The sequence below is a fragment of the Balaenoptera musculus genome, chromosome 3 (genome assembly GCF_009873245.2).
Source record: "Balaenoptera musculus isolate JJ_BM4_2016_0621 chromosome 3, mBalMus1.pri.v3, whole genome shotgun sequence".
Taxonomy (NCBI): Eukaryota; Metazoa; Chordata; class Mammalia; order Artiodactyla; family Balaenopteridae; genus Balaenoptera; species Balaenoptera musculus.
The window spans coordinates 153,301,218-153,309,598 of NC_045787.1; the positions used below are offsets into that span (position 1 = coordinate 153,301,218).

General features: G+C 45.5%; 1 long non-coding RNA gene across 1 annotated transcript; it reads right to left on the reverse strand.

Moving 5' to 3' along the window:
* Positions 1-5,947: 5,947 nt before the first annotated feature.
* On the reverse strand, positions 5,948-8,248 carry LOC118893466. Its single transcript, XR_005019472.1, has 2 exons — positions 7,382-8,248; positions 5,948-7,296 (listed from the first exon to the last, which is right to left on the reverse strand). It is a non-coding gene; the product is annotated as an uncharacterized LOC118893466 (long non-coding RNA).
* Between the last annotated feature and the right edge of the window lie 133 nt (positions 8,249-8,381).

The following is an 8,381-nucleotide window of genomic DNA, read 5'->3' on the forward strand; positions in this document are numbered from 1 at the left end:
AAATCATCACACTGTACATCATAAACTTACACAATGCTGTATATTGATTATATCTTAATCAAGTTGGAATAAAAACCCACCTTGAGACACCCTTTTTATCAGATTGGCAAAGATCAAAGAGTTAGCTACTATTCTGTGCTGGCAAGTTGTGGGACACAGCCCCCACCTCCCATGGCCTGTGGAATACACACAGTACAACCTCTAAGGGGGGCTAGATGGCACTGTTTTACTAAATTTAAAAATGCACACACCCTTTGAACCTAGCAGCCCACTTCAGGGAGTTTTTCCACCAGAAATATTTGCCAAGGCATGAAATGGCACATATCTAAGAACATTAATTGCAGCATTGTTTGCAATAATGAAAGATTGAAAACAACCTCACTGCACCTCAGTTCTGAGCACTGATTTAAGTGTATTATGGTGCATCCATGTGTCGATGAGGTCAACCAATAAATAATCTATAATAGGAATAGAAAACAGTTTTATTTGAGCCAAACTGAGGACCATAGCCTAGAAGACAGCCTCTCAGATAACTCTGAGGAAATGCTCCGGAGAAGCATGGATTTCAGCACAGTTGGTTTTTTTTGTTTGTTTGTTTGTTTTTAATGAGAGCCTCTGGGAACTACATTTTTGTCTTTTTTTTTTTTTTTAAATTTATGGCTGTGTTGGGTCTTCGTTTCTGTGCGAGGGCTTTCTCTAGTTGTGGCAAGCAGGGGCCACTCTTCATCGCGGTGCGCGTGCCTCTCACTGTCGCGGCCTCTCCCGTTGCGGAGCACGGGCTCCAGATGCGCAGGCTCAGTAGCTGTGGCTAACGGGCTTAGTTGCTCCGCGGCATGTGGGATCCTCCCAGACCAGGGCTCGAACCCGTGTCCCCTGCATTGGCAGGCAGACTCTCAACCACTGCGCCATCAGGGAAGCCCCTAATCTTTATTTTTAATATGGACATTACTGTTGGCCAATGTGTCCTTTTCTTTAATAATTAAAGCAGATGTACAATGTATGTTTGATAGGCCACAAACAGGCTGTTTTAGTTAGCATCAAATTCAAGTTAACACATGTATAGGCCAGAATGACTTCCCCATACTTCAATATGTGAATATTTCCTTTATCACAAGAAATGGAATATTTTGCAGCCACCGGAAAGAGTGAGGAAGTTCTATATGTACTGCAACGAAAAGATCTTTGAGATATGTTGTTAAATAAAAGCAAAACGCAGGACAACATATCTAGTATCTGTGTTATAAAAAAGTTGGAGGTTGTATATGTATAGACTATCTCTGGAAGGACACATAGAATCTGGTAACTGCTGTTGCCTCTGGGAAAGGAAACTGGGAAGGTAGAGGAATGGGAGAGAGGCAGTTGCTTTTCACTGTACAAGTTCTGAATTTGTACCACGTGCTATCAAAAAGGAAAAAAAGAAACCACATTAAATCACTTAAAAAACAGTGATATATCTACTGAATAACACTCAGAGGATAACGCAGCCACTCCTCCCACTTCCTTTCTCCTCCCCAACATTTATACACAGGGTAACTGGCTGAGTACAGAATTTTCCCTTATAATGTAGCCCTGGGAATAGAAGTGCATTTTATAACCCATAAGCCAACTAAAGGCATTTTACTTTAAAGAGATGTGTCATAAACCCTATAGACCTCAGCAAATTATTTGTTGGAAATAGGGTCACCTGTTTACTAATTTAATACACATCTGTTGACACCACTATGTGCTCAACTTGAGTTGGGTGCTGGGCCAAGTTCTTAACATTAGCTCACAGCCTTCTTGGGGAACTAGACAAAGAGATGATGATAACCCAATCTGGCATGCCAGGAGCTACTGGCAGCTCCATTTTTGCAGGGTAAGTTGGGGAGATGAGGCTGGAGAGTCTACATGGATCTGGTTGTGAAGGGTCTTGAAGGCCTTGCTTTTGAGCAGGTGAGACCTTACCATCTGTAGGGTGGACACGTCACTGGTTGCTGGAGTGGAAGATGGACTGGAGCGCACCAGAAAGATTGGTCAGGAGCCTGGGGCAACTTATCAGGGGGAATCTGGCATATGCCTGCCTGAAAATATATTTATAATTCCTTTATTTTGTTGTATCCAAGAGCTAGAAATTATAAAATAACATCAGGTAATAATCAGGGTTGTGTCAGAGAGCAACCCTGTACGTTGGTTAAGGTATATTGCTGAAATAAATTAGCAATTGAACTTTAGGTGGTTAAATAGTTTTTCCAACTTTGGAATTTCTTATTCATTACAAGGAAAAATAATTGGGAAAGAAAAAAATCAGAAAAATTTACAATCTTTTATGCTCTAGTAAAATTTATATATCAGTGGCAACTCTCTGTAGCTTAGAAGTTTGAAATGCAAAAGCTAAAACCTAGCAGTAGCTTCCTTTGTGTTAAACTACCAAAGCTCATTGCACAGGCTGGTCCCGCTGTGTGGTCTCACCTCTTCCCATCCAACCTCATCTTGCTCACATGGTTCCCAACTCTCTACCCACACCACCCCTTTTTTAAAAAAATTTATTTATTTTTGGCTGCGTTGGGTCTTCGTTGCTGCGCGGGCTTTCTCTAGTTGCGGCGAGCGGGGGCTACTCTTCCTTGCAGTGCGTGGGCTTCTCATTGCGGTGGCTTCCCTTGTTGCAGAGCAGAGGCTCTAGGCGTGCGGACTCAGTAGTTGTGGCACGTGGGCTCAGTAGTTGTGGCTCGCAGGCTCTAGAGCACAGGCTCAGTAGTTGTGGCACACGAGCTTAGTTGCTCCACGGCATGTGGGATCTTCCTGGACTAGGGCTCGAATCCGTGTCCCTTGCATTGGCAGGCGGATTCTTAACCACTGCGCCACCAGGGAAGTCCCTACCCACACCTTTTTAAAGGCTCCTAACCAGCCCATGATAGCTCCTGCCTCTGAGCTTTCCCATTTGCTCATACCTTCACTCTATCTAGAACACCCAAACCCCTTTGCCTGTCTTACTCATCTATCCTTTGTGGCTCTTGTCATAAATTAATTCTTCACTGAGGTCTGCTGCAACCACACAATCTAAAGCTGGGCCCCTGACACACTTTTTCATAGTATCCCAAGCTATTTACTCATTCCACATATTATAATTACTTGCTAAATATTTATATTTCTTTTTATAATACCCATCTTCACCATTTAAGGTTCATGAAAGTGGTAATATGCATGTATAGACATTGTATACTATGCTTGGCAGAAATTATTAAATGAATGGTTATTGCCCCCCTTCTGTTTTTTTGGCCACCTCAGCATTCTCCTTTTGGAACACCTCTAGAACGGGCATTCCTAGTAATAACTCTCTCATTTGGCCTGGGTGGAAGACCTGCTATGGTTATCACAGGCTGCCCTCACGAGATGTCCCAAAGCCATGTTGTTATGCCACACCGCCTTCCACCTACGGCCACATCAGTCCCACCCTGACACCTCAAGCCAAGTGGCTCTCTAGGGTGGCCTAGAACGTGCCATCAAGGAGGTGGCCCAGTGCAGTAAGCAAGCATGTGTGCCCTGGAGCTACATAGGCCTGGGTCAAGTCCTAGATTCACCATTTACCAGTTGTTGTGTGACTTCTGACAAGTTTTCAGTCCTCTCTCTTCAACATTCAAGTGGAGATGGTAGAAATGGTCTCACATAATTATGAGGATTAAGTGAGTTAATATATGCAGAGTGCTTACGACAGTACCTGGCACAGGGTATGCCCTCAAATGTTAACTGTTATCCCCAGCGACTGGGGACACAGCTCTTTATATTCCACAGCCTGAACGCTATGGTTTCTGGGGTCAGGTAGGTTTGGATAGTCATTGTGGGGAGCTAGGACCAGATTGGCCATAAAAAGGTAAACACACTCAGAAGCCGATTTCTGGCCATGTCTTAGTGATATCTAATTAGATACAGGCAGCTTGCACATCTTAGAACACTGGGTACTTTTCTCATTTATTTTCAGAAAGACACATTGATGAATAATTCTTACGGCAACATTTTTTGTGTGTGTGTGAGGATAGTGACGTGCAGTGTACAGGGTAACACATAGAACGAGGAGGGACACATCCACATGACCAAATCCTGACACAGGCAGAGAATGAGCACAACGGAGACGCCCTTGAATGATGGGAGCAATAGAGCTTTGTATTTTTTTCCCTTCACAAATTGGTATAAAAACATTAAAAGTAAAATATTACCCAAAATACATTTAGCAGGAATTGAGGTGGGCCAAGAAGCTAGGCACCTTCCCACTGCAGTATAGAGTAGGGTAGGAGCGTTTTGATTATCCTGCTGGCTAATCCAGTATAGGCGGGTAGGGCAAAGTACAAACAGGGTAAGGAATTAGACAGTTGGAGTTTATGCATTCTTAGATTAAATTCACGTGTAAGGGAATTAAACGTGGTCATTTTCTCAACTGAAGGCATGTGTGCGGTTTAGGGCTATTTTGTTTCAAGACTCTGAGGCTGGAAGCCCTAGTCTGCTGCAGGGTCAAGGTGCCATTTTAAAAGCAGTCGCTGAATATGGAGGAAGGCAACATGTTGGTGAGATGCTGCTGTCTAAGTTAGGCAAACTTACGTGGACAGGGAGAACCGAGGTGCAAAATCAATCAGCTGGAGATGAGGAAGACCTGATGAGAGAAGAATTAGGGCTTCCCTGGTGGTGCAGTGGTTGAGAATCCGCCTGCCAATGCAGGGGTCACGGGTTCGAGCCCTGGTCCGGGAAGATCCCACATGCCGTGGAGCAACTATGTGTGTGTGACACAACTACTGAGGCTGTGCTCTAGAGCCCGCGAACCACAACTACTGAGCCCACGTACCACAACTACTGAAGCCCGCGCACCTAGAGCCCATGCTCCGCAACGAGAAGCCACTGCAATGAGAAGCCCATGCACAGCAACAAAGAGTAGCCCCCGCTCACCGCAACTAGAGAAAACCTTCACACAGTAACAAAGGCCCAACGCAGCCAAAAATGAATGAATGAATGAATAAATAAATTTATTTTTAAAAAAAGAGAGAAGAATGAGAGGAATTTGAAAGGGGAAACTTGGAGCAATTATTTTTTCCCTCAGGAGATGGCACTTTCAGTGGCTATTCATGGGAACCTGGGGACATTGAAGAATATAACAAAGTCTACATGCTAATTCTCTACTCAAAGGCTTCCCCAGGAAGAGTAGAATTGGTAATTCCAAGGGGTGTACCCACTGGGCAATTCCAAAGCACCCTAGGAGAGTGCTGGTGTGGGAGACGGGTTCTAGGTCTGCTTCTCTGAGTCCAGATGAAGGGATTGGGTAGACTGGCTCACCACTTCCTCTGTCACATGCACAGACCCGTTATTTTTTTTAAAATTTATTTATTTTACTCATTTTTGGCTGCATTGGGTCTTCATTGCTGCACACGGGCTTTCTCTAGTTGCAGCGAAGGGGGGCTACTCTTCGTTGTAGTGCGTGGGCTTCTCACTGCGGTGGCTTCTCTTGTTGCAGAGTATGGGCTCTAGGCATGCGGGCTTCAGTAGTTGTGGCACGCGGGCTCAGTAGTTGTGGTTCACAGGCTCTAGAGCTCAGGCTCAGTAGTTGTGGTGCACGGGCTTAGTTGCTCCGCGGCATGTGGGATCTTCCCGGACCAGGGCTCGAACGCATGTCCCCTGCATTGGCAGGCGGATTCTTAACCATTTCACCACCAGGGAAGCCCCAGACGCGTTATCTTGAGATGGCATAGTCGTGGGTGTGCTGGGAAGTGTTTGTGCCAGTAGGGAGTAGTGGGGGATTGGTTGGATGTGCTGAGGATGGCACATTACCATCTAACCCTGGAGTGTCCCAAACAGTGGTCCTCATCTTCTGTCATGGTGTCTATCAGTAAAACTAGAAAAGCGAGGTGCAGAATGAACTGCTCCTCCTAGGAGGATGGGGTAGAGAAAAGTCCCCGTCAATAATTGCTCAACTCTTGTTAGGCACAGATAAGACAATTCATATGAATATATTTTTTATAAACTAATTCACCAATATAAGCTTAATATTATCTACATTACTTTAGACTTTTTCTATAACAAGGTATTCATGAAAAATACTATGAAATAAAGTATGTTAAAGAAATTTAAAAAAATAAATAATTGCTCAACTCTTGTCTAATACCATGCAGATCAGCTGGCAGAAGAAAAGGTGGCTGAGGGACTTTAACTCAGAGTTCTCAAAAACGCAATTCTGGGGGGTTAAGCCAAAGGTCAGACTGCCAGTGTGGAAAACCTACTTCAGATTTAAAAAGTATGAAATAGCACCCAGGCAAATTTTGGCTCACTTAGTTGAGAAGGTCATACCATAAGGTGTTAATCATATGGCAGAATATAATAAAGCCACTGCTAATGGTCTGGTCAGATAAAGAGTACTATCATAAATATATCCAAGTTGACTCAGGCATTTCTAATAGGCCATTTACTTTTTGCCTCCCCAGCCAGGGATGAGTGACTAGGCATCTCAGAGGTCTAATTTCATGAAGACCCAAGCCTGACAGTGGTGGGCTCAGGGAAAGTGGACTGTAATCATATGGAGGGCTTTCAGATTGCACTAATGCTGGTGGAAGAACAGCTGCTGGAGCTGCCCCTGGGATGAGTGGCAGCAGGTCTTGGCCTTAGCCCAACTGCAAGCACATTCCAAGGGGCAGCAGCTCTCATTAAAAACAAACAAAAGGAACAACAAAGCGAGCTGAGAAATATGTTCCTTGTGAGGGATTCAAGGCAAGGAGGTAATAGTGAGGACAAGGCGGGCCACAGGGATAGTACTGAAGGCAGATCTCTGTAGCAGTGAGCAGTTTTCCAAGTTTATAGTGGAATCGGGTTGCCAGCCATGTGAGGCTGCAGATGAACATGTGTGAGCCCAGGGCATGGAGAGTTCCAAGCAACCTCTTGAAATGCTGCTTCACCTGAAGCTCAATAGGGGAGAAAGGATGAGTTGCTGATCATCTAACAGGAGATGCCTACCCACACAGGTGGCCTGTATTAGGTGGGAGCTGAATTTAGAGAACTTGGGTATTTAAAGCTGCTGGAAGCTTCCAAGTCTACGTTCAACCTGAAGTCCTGATTCCACCATGACAGACTATCTTCTCCTGTAACTTGGAGCTGAGGTGCAGCATTTGTAGGGGCCGGCAGTTGCCCAACTTGATAGAGAGCACTTCCACAGACCAGGAACCTGTCACACTGCTTCCCAGACAACAGTTGACTTGCTCTTCTACCTTCATGCTGTAGTGTGCTCCAGCCTGCAGTAGTGTGGGCTCCCCATTCTTTGTGGTGGGGAAGGGGAGGTGCCCCCAGAGGCTGTGTGTGAAGGGACACAGATGTTATTTTATCTGTGATTTCTACTGACAGCACTGAAGAATTAAAAATAGTGAAGGAACTGTACCTGCAGGACTAGAGTATCACTCAGACTTCTGGGCGTGGACACTGCCCCTGCCAGAGAATGTCATGGTGCTGTTGACTACTCCATGGAATTACTCAACATGCTGCTCACCACTGTCAGAATGGGGTAATCTTTAAGTGGTGGAATACCCAGGTGGAGGACAGGAAATGGCCACTTCCAAATGCAAAATCAGAAATTCAAAGCTCTCTGTGTTTTCTGTGAACAGAGTTGATACCTTCAGAAAAGTAGACAAAAGCAGGGCAAGAACTAGGATGCAGCAGTTCAATATTCTGGGAGTAACAAATATACGCTAATGCAGTGGACACAGAGGACTGCCCAGCCAAGGGAAAAAGTGGGTGAGAGACTTTTGACAACTCCCTTGAGGCTCTAACCTCCCTTGTCAGATGCACATCAGGAAATGGCAAGTCACAGAAGTGGCAGTGGCCCAGAACATCTCTAGGGATGGGACCATCACATCCGAAGCTGAGCATGCCCCTGACTGCTGTGTGTAGCGTAACTACAGTGCAGAACTGGCTGGGGGAATGTCTGCACAGATTAAGCCCCTACTTTAGGGATTATCCCAGGGTCAGAGTCAAACTGAAGCCCAGAGGAACTGGGTAACTCAGGAATTTTGATCAACCTCTGCCTTCCAGATAGGGGTCCTGAGTTCTGAAAGCTGGGTTTGGAGCAACATCCAGAATCATGGACTGTGTGTGAGGTCAGATCACCACAGTCTTCAAGGGCAAACTGAGTGGTAGTAAGTGACGTGATGTTATCAGTTAGGAGTTGCTAAATCAAAAAGCAACACACGGGGGGCTTCCCTGGTGGCGCAGTGGTTGAGAATCTGCCTGCTAATGCAGGGGACACGGGTTCCAGCCCTGGTCTGGGAAGATCCCACATGCCGCGGAGCAACTAGGCCCGTGAGCCACAACTACTGAGCCTGCGCATCTGGAGCCTGTGCTCTGCAACAAGAGAGGCCACAATAGTGAGAGGCCCGTGCACC